This window comes from Cavia porcellus, unplaced genomic scaffold (assembly GCF_034190915.1).
Source record: "Cavia porcellus strain 051 isolate PalLab524CR breed Dunkin Hartley unplaced genomic scaffold, mCavPor4.1 scaffold_3, whole genome shotgun sequence".
Taxonomy (NCBI): Eukaryota; Metazoa; Chordata; class Mammalia; order Rodentia; family Caviidae; genus Cavia; species Cavia porcellus.
The window spans coordinates 75,852,559-75,864,668 of NW_026947486.1; the positions used below are offsets into that span (position 1 = coordinate 75,852,559).

General features: G+C 40.7%; 2 pseudogenes; both read left to right on the forward strand.

Moving 5' to 3' along the window:
• The first annotated feature begins 471 nt into the window (after nucleotides 1-471).
• Nucleotides 472-2,414, forward strand: LOC100733959 (RNA-binding protein EWS-like; annotated as a pseudogene).
• Nucleotides 2,415-10,377: 7,963 nt separating this feature from the next.
• Nucleotides 10,378-10,915, forward strand: LOC100733680 (amyloid beta precursor protein binding family B member 2-like; annotated as a pseudogene).
• Nucleotides 10,916-12,110: the final 1,195 nt, after the last annotated feature.

Genomic DNA, 12,110 nt, shown 5'->3' on the forward strand with positions numbered 1-12,110 from the left:
AGTCGCTGAATACGTAAACATATTGTCATAGAACAATATAATGGAATGTTATTCAGTAGTAAAAAGTAATGAAGTATCAAATTATAAAAAGATATGGACAAAACTTAAGTGCATATTGTTAAATGCAATAAGTTATCTTGAAAAAATTATATAATATAATAACTATAGTCTAATTAAAATGATTAGCAATACCGGGCATTCAGAGGGAAGGGGATGAGGGTTGAGTAGGTAAAACAGCAGATTTTTAGGACAAAGAAACTATTCTATACGCTATTGCTATGGAAAATACATGACATCACGCATTGGCCAGAGAATCTTAATACATGAACATTTTTTAAAAATGAGTTAAGAGGTCAAGGCAATATAAAAACAGAGTTTTTACAGCAGAGTTCATTCCAACAGGACCACATGGTAGCATGGGCATTTATGGGCAGGAGAGAATGAGGAAGAAGAGAAAATGGCATCCACTGATTGGCATCCCAGCAGGGCTACAGTGCTTTCACCACCCAGCCAGCTCAAGTCTGTGGTATGCACAGACCACCCAGGTATATGGGCAACAAAGCTATGGAGCCTATGAACAGCCTACTGAGGGCAGCTATACCCAGGCTCAGACTGCATATGCAACTTCTTATGAACAGCCTCCCACTGGTTTTAATATTCCAGCTTTCCCAAGGTATATAGCTAACCTGTCCAGGAATATGGCACTGGTGCTTACAATAACACTACTGCTACGTCACCACACCCAGGCCTCTTATGCAGCTCAGTCTGCATACAGCACTCAGCCTGCTTACCCATCCTATGGGCAGCAGCTGGAAGCTACTGCATCTGCAATACCACAGGATGGTAACAAGCCCACTGAGACTAATTAACCTCAGTCTAGCACAGGGGGTTATAATCAGCCCAGCCTAGGATATAGACAGAAGAACTACAGTTATTCTCAGGTTCCTTGAAGCTACCTTATGCAGCCAGCCTCCACATTTCTATCCTATCCTCCTATCAGCTCTACACAGCTGACTAGTTATCAGAGCAGTTACTCTCAGCAGAACACCTATGGGCAGCCAGGCAGTTATGGACAGCAGAGTAACTATTGTCAAAGCAGCTATGGGCAGCAGCCTCCCACTAGTTATTTCCCTTAGACTGGATCTTACAGCCAGGCTCCAAGTCAATACAGCTAACAAAGCAACAGCTATGGGCAGCAGAGTTCATTCCAACAGGACCACATGGTAGCATGGGCATTTATGGGCAGGAGTCTGGAGGAGTTTCTGGACCAGGAGAGAACTGGAGCATAGTGGCCCTGATAACCAAGGCAGGGGAAGAGGAGGATTTGATCATGGAGGTGTGAGCAGAGGCAGACGAGGAGGAGGATGCAATGCAATGGGCAGTGCTGGAGAAGGAGGTGGCTTCAATAAGGCTGGTGGACCCATGGGTGAAGGTCTAGATCTTGGTCTAGGCCCTTCCATAGATCTTGATGAAGACTCTAACAATAGTGTGATTTATGTATAAGGATAAAATGACAATATAACACTGGATGATCTGGCAGACTTCTTTAAGCAATGTGAGGTTATTAAGATTAACAAGAGAACTGAACAACCAATGACTCACATCTATCTGGACAAGGAATCAGGAAAACCCAAAGGTGATGCCACAGTGTCCTATGAAGGTCCACTGTCAGCCAAGGCTGCTGTGGAGTGGTTTGATGGGAAATATTTTCAAGAAAGCAAACTTAAAGTCTCTCTTGCTCAGAAGAAGGCTCCAATGAACAGCATGCAAGGTGTCATGCCACCCTGTGAGGGCAGAAGGAAGCCAACACCACTCCATGGAGCTGCAGGTGGCCCAGGAGGTCCTGGGGCACCCATGGATCACACAGGAAGCTGTGGAGGAGACATAGGAGGCTTCCCTCCAAGAGGGCCCCAGAGTTCCTGAGAAAACCCCTCCTCTGCTTCACTTGACTAGCCTTAAAAAAAAAAAAAAGAAAACCCCTCTGGAGGAGAAAACACCCAACATCGAGCTGGAGATTGACAGTGGCCCAGTCCAGGTGGTGGAAACCAGAACTTCACCTGGAGAACAGAAAGCAACCAGTGTAAGGCCCCAAAACCTGAAGGCTTCCTCTCGCCAACATTCCAACCCCCAGGTAGTGGTCATGGCAGAGGTGGCCCTGGTGACATCAAGGAGGAAGAGGTAGCCTTGCGGACAACAGTGGCCCTGGTGAAATGTTCAGAGGTGGCTATGGTGGAGACAGAGGTAGATTCTGTGGTGGCCATAACATAGACTGAGGTGGCTTTGATGGAAGAAGATGAGGTGGGGGGGCTGGACATTTGATGGAACAAATTGGAGGAAGAAGAGGTAGACATGGAGGACCTGGAAAAATGGATAAAGGTGAGTACTGTCAGGAGTACAGAGACTGTCCCTACTAGACGCAGAAAACCCCACAGAGCTTCATTGACTACCTGATTTATTTTTTAAACCAGAAAATGTTTTACATTTACAATTCCACATTTATAATGTTGGCCACAACATTATGAATATTCTTTTCTCTACTTTAGTATTTCACCATTTGTAAAGAAACATTAAAACAAGTTAAATGGGCCTGGACATAGGTCTGCAGAGGAGGAGCTGGGCAGATCTGGGGTGCCCTCACTGGCCTCTCTGCGTGTCTGGAGGACTCTGGATATCTGCGCCCAGACTGCTGGAGTTCCCCCAGGCTTCCAGGTGCAGTGAAGGAGAGAGGTGGGTTTGAGGCTTCCACATCAGCCTCCCCATTCCCGGCTTCACTTGGAGACCTGCTGAGCTCCCGATAGGTGGGCTGGCCCACACTACCAGCCTAGCCCAGCCTGTTTAGCTGCCGCGCCTGGCCATAGGTCTGCAGAGGAGGAGCTGGGCAGATCTGGGGTGCCCTCACCGGCCTCTCTGCGTGTCTGGAGGACTGTGGATTTCTGCGCCCAGACTGCTGGAGTTCCCTCAGGCTTCCAGGTGCAGTAAAGGGGCGAGGTGGGTTTGAGGCTATCACATCAGCCTCCCCATTCCCGGCTCCACTTGGAGACCTGCTGAGCTGCCGACGGATGGGCGGGCCCACACTATCAGCCTAGCCCAGCCTGTTTAGCTGCCGCGCCTGGACATAGGTCTGCAGAGGAGGAGCTGGGCAGATCTGGGGTGCCCTCACCGGCCTCTCTGTGTGTCTGGAGGACTCTGGATATCTCCGCCCAGACTGCTGGAGTTCCCCCAGGCTTCCAGGTGCAGTAAAGGCGCGAGGTGGGTTTGAGGCTATCACATCAGCCTCCCCATTCCGGCTCCACTTGGAGACCTGCTGAGCTGCCAACGGATGGGCGGGCCCACACTATCAGCCTAGCCCAGCCTGTTTAGCTGCCGCGCCTGGACATAGGTCTGCAGAGGAGGAGCTGGGCAGATCTGGGGTGCCCTCACCGGCCTCTCTGCATGTCTGGAGGACTCTGGATATCTCTGCAACCAGGGAGGGTCCACAGGTTCCTGAAGCACTACGGCCTGTGGTGAGTACCATAACCTGGTTGCGATTGAAGAACTGTGGAGCTTCCAAGGGGCAGGTGGGCGCACAGTGTCCCTGAGGCCCAGCTTGTCTGGAACTGCAGAGTTCTGAGCAGGCAGAGGAGAGCCACTAGTTCTGTAGGCCCAAAGGCTTGGGGTAGCGTGGTGCCAGAGTCTCAGTAGCTCCAAACATAGAAGGGGATTTTCAACAGATCCTGAGGAAGCTTTCAAATAACACTTGAAACACAGAAATATAGGAAAATGACAAAACGAAAGACTAAATTACAACCTCAAACCTCCAGCCCATCTCAAGAAACCCTAGGAGCGATGTATATAGAAGAAAATATATCCCATCCACCTCATATATCGGACACAATAGCCACTGAAATTGACAAGCAACTCCAGGAAGCTTTAAAGAAATTCAAACTCGAAATAATCTCCCAGATAAAAGAAGAAATGATAAAAGAAATGAAAGAGATTCTAAATATATCTAAAGAAAACACAGATAAAAAATTGGAGGAACTAAACAAAAAGATAGAATCCCTAGACGAGCAATATAAGAAACAAACAGAATACATAATGCAGATGCACAGAGATATACAGGAAATAAAAAACTCCACTGAAAGTTGTAAAAACCGCCTTAATGAAAGTGAAGATAGAATTTCAGACCTTGAAGACAGGATTGCAGCTAGTGAACAGGAAAGGAAAGATCTTTTGAAAATAACAAGGAATCAGGAAACAACAATTCAACAACTGCAGGACGATGCAAAGAAGAATAACATAAGAATGATAGGGATTAATGAAAGAGAGGGAGACAACATGACGGATGTCAGGAGGATATTTAGAGAAGTAATAGCTGAAAATTTCCCAAGCATGAGATCAGAAACTGACATCAGGATCAGTGAAGCATATAGAACTCCAAACAGTCATAACCAAAATAAAACTACACCCAGACATATAATAATCACCATCCCAGAAATCCAACACAAGAATAGATTATTAAAAGCTGTCAGAGAGAAAAGACAGATCACTTATAAAGGAAAACCTATCAGAATCACAGCAGACTTCTCAGCACAAACAATAAAGTCAAGAAGAGCATGGAGTGAAGTATTCCAGATCCTAAAGCAAAACGATTTCCAACCGAGACTGATATATCCTGCAAAACTATCATTCAAAATAGATGGTGCAATACGATACTTCCATGACAAAGAACAGCTGAAGAATTTCATGAACACCAAACCAATCCTGCAAAAAATATTGAAAGACAGTTTAGATACACAAAGGAAAAAACCACTAAGCAAAGCAAATAATTAAACAGAACAGAAAGATAAAGATGCAACAGCAGAGAGATAACATTCCTACAATTAACCAGCATTTAACAGTAATAACCATTAATGTAAATGGTCTCAATGCACCAATTAAAAGAAACAGACTAGCAGAATGGATCAAGAAACAAAATCCAACCATATGCTGTTTACAGGAAACCCATCTAACCCAGAAGGATACTCACAGACTGAAAGTCAAAGGATGGAAAACAATTCTCCATGCAGCAGGAATCCAAAAAAAGGCAGGAGTAGCCATTCTGTTTGCAGACAACGTGAACTTTAAACCAACAATGACCATAAAGGACAAAGAAGGTCACTACATACTCGTAAGGGGAAAACTCCAAGAGGAAGAGATAACTATCTTAAATATATATGCACCAAACTCCAGAGCACCCAGTTATATAAAACAATTATTAACAGAAGTGAAAACTCAAATTATCAGTAACACAATTGTAACAGGAGACCTTAATACACCACTGACACCAAGGGACAGATCAACCAGACAGAAAATGAGCAAAGAAATAACAGAACTGAATCACACCTGTGAACAAATGGGTTTGATAGACATATACAGAATGTTCCACCCAACAACATCAGAATACACATTCTTCTCAGCAGTACATGGATCATTTTCTAAAATAGACCATATATTAGCTCACAGAACATATTTAAGCAAATGCAAAAAAGTTGAAATCATCCCTTGCATATAATCAGATCATAGCGCTCTGAAATTAGAAATTAATGACAAAAGATACTGCAAAAATTCCACAAACACATGGAAACTAAATAACACACTCTTGAGTAATCAGTGGGTCACAGAAGAAATTAAAGAAGAAATTAAACAATACCTAAAGGAAAATGAAAATGCAGATACAACTTACCGGAATCTGTGGGATGCAATGAAAGCCGTTCTGAGAGGAAAATTTATTGCACTGAGTTCCCACATCAGGAAAACAGAACGAATACAAATAAATAACTTGATGCTACACCTCAAACAGCTAGAAAAAGAAGAGCAAGTCAAGCCCAAAGCCAAAAGAAGAGAGGAAATTATAAAAATCAGAGCAGAAATCAATGCAATAGAGACTAAGAAAACAATCCAAAGAATCAACGAATCAAAGAGTTGGTTCTTTGAAAGAATAAATAAAATTGATAAGCCCCTAGCCAACCTTATTAAAAAAAGGGAAGAAAAAGCTCAAATTCATGCAATAAGAAATGAAAAAGGAGAAATCACTACAGACCCAATAGAAATACAGAGGATCATCAACACCTATTTCGAAAACCTCTACTCTCAAAAGTTTGATAACATAGAAGAAATAGACAGATTCTTAGAAGCATATGAAGTACCAAAGCTAGATCAAGAGGATATAAAACTGTTGAATAACCCAATCTCTGCTAATGAACTTGAAAATGTAATTAAGGCCTTACCCACCAAGAAAAGCCCAGGCCCAGATGGATTCACTGCAGAATTCTACAAGAAATATAAAGAAGACCTAATGCCGACACTCCTCAAACTATTCAATGAAATTGAAAGGGAAGCAATCCTTCCTAAGTCATTCCTGGAAGCAAACATTACTCTAGTACCAAAACCTGAGAAAGACCCAACTATAAAAGAGAACTATAGACCGATCTCCCTAATGAACACAGATGCAAAAATCCTCAATAAAATATTGGCAAATAGGATCCAGCAAATCATCAAGAAGATTATACACCATGACCAAGTGGGATTCATCCCAGGAATGCAAGGATGGTTCAACATACGCAAATCAATAAATGTAATCCACCATATCAATAAAGCCAAAAATAAGAATCACATGATCATCTCTATAGATGCAGAAAAAGCCTTCGATAAGGTCCAACACTTATTCATGATAAGAACTTTACAGAAAATTGGAATAAATGGTCTTTACCTCAATATAATAAAGGCCATTTATGACAAACCAACAGCCAGCATCATACTAAATGGCCAAAAATTGAAAGCCTTTACTTTAAAATCGGGCACAAGACAAGGATGTCCTTTATCACCACTCCTATTTAATATAGTACTGGAAGTACTAGCCAGAGCAATTAGGCAAGAAAGAGAAATAAAAGGGGTAAAGATAGGAAAAGAAGAAGTTAAATTATCATTGTTTGCAGATGACATGATACTCTACATAGAAGACCCCCTAAACTCCATTGAAATACTCTTAGAAACAATAAATAAATTCAGTAATGTGGCTGGATACAAAATCAATACTCAGAAATCAATAGCATTCCTATACACGAACAACAAAATTACAGAGAGGGAAATAAGAGAAACTGGACTATTCACATTAGCAAGCAAAAAAATGAAATATTTAGGAATTACTCTTACGAAAGAAGTGAAAGACTTATACAGTGAAAATTATAATACACTGAAAAAGGAAATTGAAGATGATCTCAGAAAATGGAAAGACATCCCTTGCTCATGGATAGGAAGAACAAACATTGTGAAAATGGCCATTCTCCCAAAACTGTTATACAGATTCAATGCAATCCCAATAGAAATTCCATCAACATACCTTATAGATCTAGAGAAATCACTCCTAAATTTCATCTGGAACCAGAAGAGACCCAGAATCGCAAAGGCAATTGTAAGCAGCAAAGACAAAGCAGGAGGCATCACAATCCCTGACCTGAAGTTATACTACAAAGCAACAGTAGTAAAATCAACATGGTATTGGAATCAAAACAGAGCCGAAGATCAGTGGAATAGATTAGAAGATACAACCACAACTACGAACACACTCAACCACCTTATCTTTGATAAAGGAGCCAAGCAGGTTCACTGGAAGAACGACAGTCTCTTTAATAAATGGTGCTGGAAAAACTGGCTCTCCATTTGCCGAAAACTAAAGCTAGACCCATGTCTATCACCATGTACTAAATTAAAATCTAAATGGGTCAAAGATCTGAATATTAAAACAGAAACACTAAATCTATTGGAAGACAAATTAGGTAGAAACCTTGGAGACATAGGAGTAGGTAAAGAATTCATGAACAGGACTCAAACCGCACGGGAAATACTTCCCAGAATCAATAACTGGGACCTCTTCTTATTAAAAAGTTTCTGCATGTCAAAAGAAATCTGCAGCATAGTGAAAAGAAAACCCACAAACTGGGAAAAGATTTTAGTGAACTCTCTCTCAGACAAGGGCCTCTTGTCTAAAACATATAAAGAATTAAAGAAACTCAGACCTCCAAAATTCAAAGATCCAATCCAAAAATGGGCATCTGAGATGAATACGCAATTCTCAGATGAAGAAATGCAAATGGCAAATAAATACATGAAAAAATGCTCATCATCATTGGTCATTAGAGAAATGCAAATTAAAACCACACTGAGATACCATCTCAGTCCTGAAAGAATGGCCAGGATCAAGAAAACCGACAACAAATGCTGGAGAGGCTGTGGGGAAAAGGGAACTCTCCTGCACTGCTGGTGGGAGTGTAGACTGGTACAGCCTTTGTGGAGATCTGTCTGGAGATTTCTCAAAAAGTTGGGACTGGAAGTCCCATTTATTCCAGCTATTCCACTTCTAGGCATATTCCCAGAAGAACTGAAAGCATCATACCACAGTGATATATGTGCACCTATGTTTATAGCAGCACAATTTGTAATCGCCAGATCATGGAAACAACCCAAGTGTCCATCAACTGAGGAATGGATAAAAAAGTTGTGGTATTTCTATACAATGGAGTATTATTCAGCTATAAAGAAGGATCACATTGAGATATTTATCAATAAATGGGCGCAGCTTGAGACCATACTCATAAGTGAAATAAATCAATCTCGCATGTGTGAATACCGAATAGTTTCCCTAATGTAAGTAATGATTCAAATATATAAAAATATGTGGTAATCATGATTCCCCATTAGGTGGCCTTAGAGCCTTGTAAAGTTTTCACTCATTAATTAGAAAGGCTTTATTCTGGGCTTCTTGATTTGAAAATATTTGAAGCTAGAGTATATGAAGTTTTATCCAAATATTTCAAGGAAAAAGACACTATGGTAACTACTATTAAGTCAGGTTATATGGTGGTGAAGTACTAGGTTGTTGAAACAGTCATGCTGTGACCTCTATTGTTATATTGTTATGTCCTGTTTTATCTCAATCTCCCCCTTATTGTTTTAAAAAAATTAGTCATTTCTTATGTTTGTCTTAATTAAAGAAAAAATTCAAATAATTAGGATATATAAATAATAACTCTTTTTGATTTCCTATTAACTTGTTTTGAAGTCCTGTAGTACTCCCACGATCTTATTTTGACTGATTAGACTCTGTTCCATTCTATATGGTAGTATCAAGTTTGAAGACATAGGCAACTACTTTGAAGACAATAAGATTCACTAAGATACCCATTCTGGTTTGACTATTGTCATCTTTGGAAGTCCTGTAATGTTTACAATGCCTAAGTTGTATTGGTCTTGTTCTCTACTGTTTTGTCCAACTTTATAATATCTAATGAGATAGACAATTCTTTTTAAGGAAACAAGGGACAACGTTGATAACCATAGTTGATAAACTTGTACTCTGTTCTACACCATGTGCTATGTCTATCCTTGGTAATGACTGACAGCTTTGTTTTGCCATATTTGACTGTATTCTCCCCCCCCTCCCCAAAAGGAATAAGCACTAAGGAGTAATGAAATCCAAAGTGTGTGAATTTTGTTGTAAAAAAGAGAGGGGAAGAAAAAAAAAAAGAGCTCTAACGGATATAACAGCAAGTGTGTTTGGGGGTGTTAAATAGCTGACTGTATCAATGTTTGTGGATCATTGAACACAGCTGTTTGCAGTCTACCTGTTTGAATGTCCACCTTGTATTCTTTGATACTGTGATTTGAGGAACTATTTTCAAGATGACAATATGTAATATACTAACAGGTGATTTCTTACTGTTATGTTTTTTTTTGTTTGTTTGTTTGCTTTGTTTTTGTTTAGTTTTGTTTTGTTTTTTTTTTTGTAGTTCTGTATTACGTGTACCCTTACACCGCTTTGGTTTGTTTTGTGTTTTTCTCTTTTTCCTCTTAAATAAAAAAAAAAAAAAAAAAAAAAAAAAAAAAAAAAAACAAGTTAAATGATTTTAAAAGATGAAATGGAGAGTGTGACCAAATAATCTTTCTGTACTGCAAATGTGTGAAACAATTTCATTGAAAGGAGTATGGAAAAATAGTGCTACCTGAATAACTGTAGAAATGAGTGGAATATGTAGGATTAAAAGCAATAAAATATGTGCATGAGCACAGCACTCAAGTTGATGTTCCTGCAGGGGCATAAGTTCACAATTCTGATACCAAGTGTGTTTATGCTTGAACCTATATGTGGCAAATGGTGGGATAAGGATAAAAGATAAAGATAAGGAAAGGCAAAAGAGAAGAATGATATATGTGGCAAGGATTGCTGCTGGATATGAATGCACATTTAACTTTTATAGATACAGATGGCTATATATACAGATATCAATATGTCTGTGTATGTACACGAATGAGTATATGTGCATATATTTCTTTGCACTGTCATCTGAAAGGGCCTAAAAAATGACAGTCTGGAAATCCATAAGAAAGAAACAGCACATGAAGTATTTGAGCATGTTATGTGTAGACAAACTGGTTGGCATGGATACTCTGAATAGTGCCATAGAAAATCTTATAACCTTATCCAACAAGGAGGATTGGCCATCAGTGAACATGAAAGTGGCCAATGCCACAGTGACCATCATCAGTGAGAAAATGAAAATGAAGTTGTGGGTAGGGTGTTGATTACAATTCCTGTCCTTCATGGGTATTGGGAAGGATGTCCACTCATTTGCTTTCCTCCTGGACACCTAGAACCAGTGCTTGAGTGCCATGTGTTCTGGTGCTAACCAAAGGCCATCAACCTGTCTGAGGTGGTTCAGGATGCTTGCATGTTATGCTATCAGAAGTGCATGGTAGCCAGGCAACCTTCACAGAAAGTTCAACCACCTCCTTTGCTTGGGGACTCAATGATCACAAAAGTTGCAACCAATGTAAAGCTAAGGATCTGTCCATCATTGACATTTTGAAACAGAAATGTCAATTGTTAGAAATGCTATAACTACACATGTTCAAGTACTCTGGTGTCTACCTGAATACAGAAGAGCTACACTAAAGAAAAAGAACTGATCTCCAGCCTTTCTTTCAGTCACTGATGCTTTGTCTCCAGACAGTCTTATCTGTAATCAGTGTTAGACAAGCACATTCTCTGTTTTGCCACCACTATGTGATACAAAAAGAAGCATGAATGCGTTTTTGTCTTTTGCTGTGAGTTACATCATAAGCAGTGGAAGGTCTCTTTCTTATTGCACATATTGTGGCTGTGACTTGGCTTCACACAGAAGAGAAATGTGGCCACACCTACCTGGTGAACTAATGCTAAGTCCTTGGAGTCCATGATGTCTGAATCTCTTTCCCTGGCTTCTGAACTCTTCAGTCATATGCAGTCTTCAGTCCTGTAACATTTTGCCCATTTTCAGCCTTGGAAACATGGAGATTGCTGCAGAGCAGATGCCATTGAATTGTTGTAAACATAGGTTGAGTTTTAGTTTTCCATAAAATTGAACCTGTTCATTGACAAAGTTGGCTGTTGACATGAGTGTAGCAACCAATGGGCAGCTTTCTTTGATGAAATTTGACATGCGGACAATGTTTCATGTCTACCACTGTTTGTGGTCTGTTAGGCAGAAAAGTGAAACTTCAAAATTAATGAAAAACTAAATTTGAAGAATTAAAATTGAACAAACAAAAATACTTAGCTGGGAGCAGATCAGTGGAAATTGCTTGGACTGAGTCCTTCCCCTGTGCACAATCTAACAGCCATCACTTAGGTCCCTCTAACCCTAATCAGTTTGGCCTGGAGGCAGTGGCCAGCCCCACCCCCACATGTACTTTAACAGCCATGGTGGGGTCTCCCTGCCATTAACCAGCTTGGTAGAGAGGTACACCCAGCCCCGCCCCACTTCAAGCACTCTGGTAATCATCATCATAGATCCTCACCCGCAACCAGCTAGAAGGCAGTCATCAGCCCCACCCCTGCATGCACTCCACCAGCCACTGGTAAGCCAAAGCAGGCTAGGCAAATCAACAGACAGCCCTGCACAAGTGCACCCAATGATCACCATCAGATACTGGCAGCCAGTACTGGCTAGAAGAACCAAACAATCTTGCTTCATATAAATTGTAGCCAATATGGGAAGGGCCAGGGACTTCACTACCTACTTGTCCAGAAGAACTCAAAAATATGTCAAGGCCAA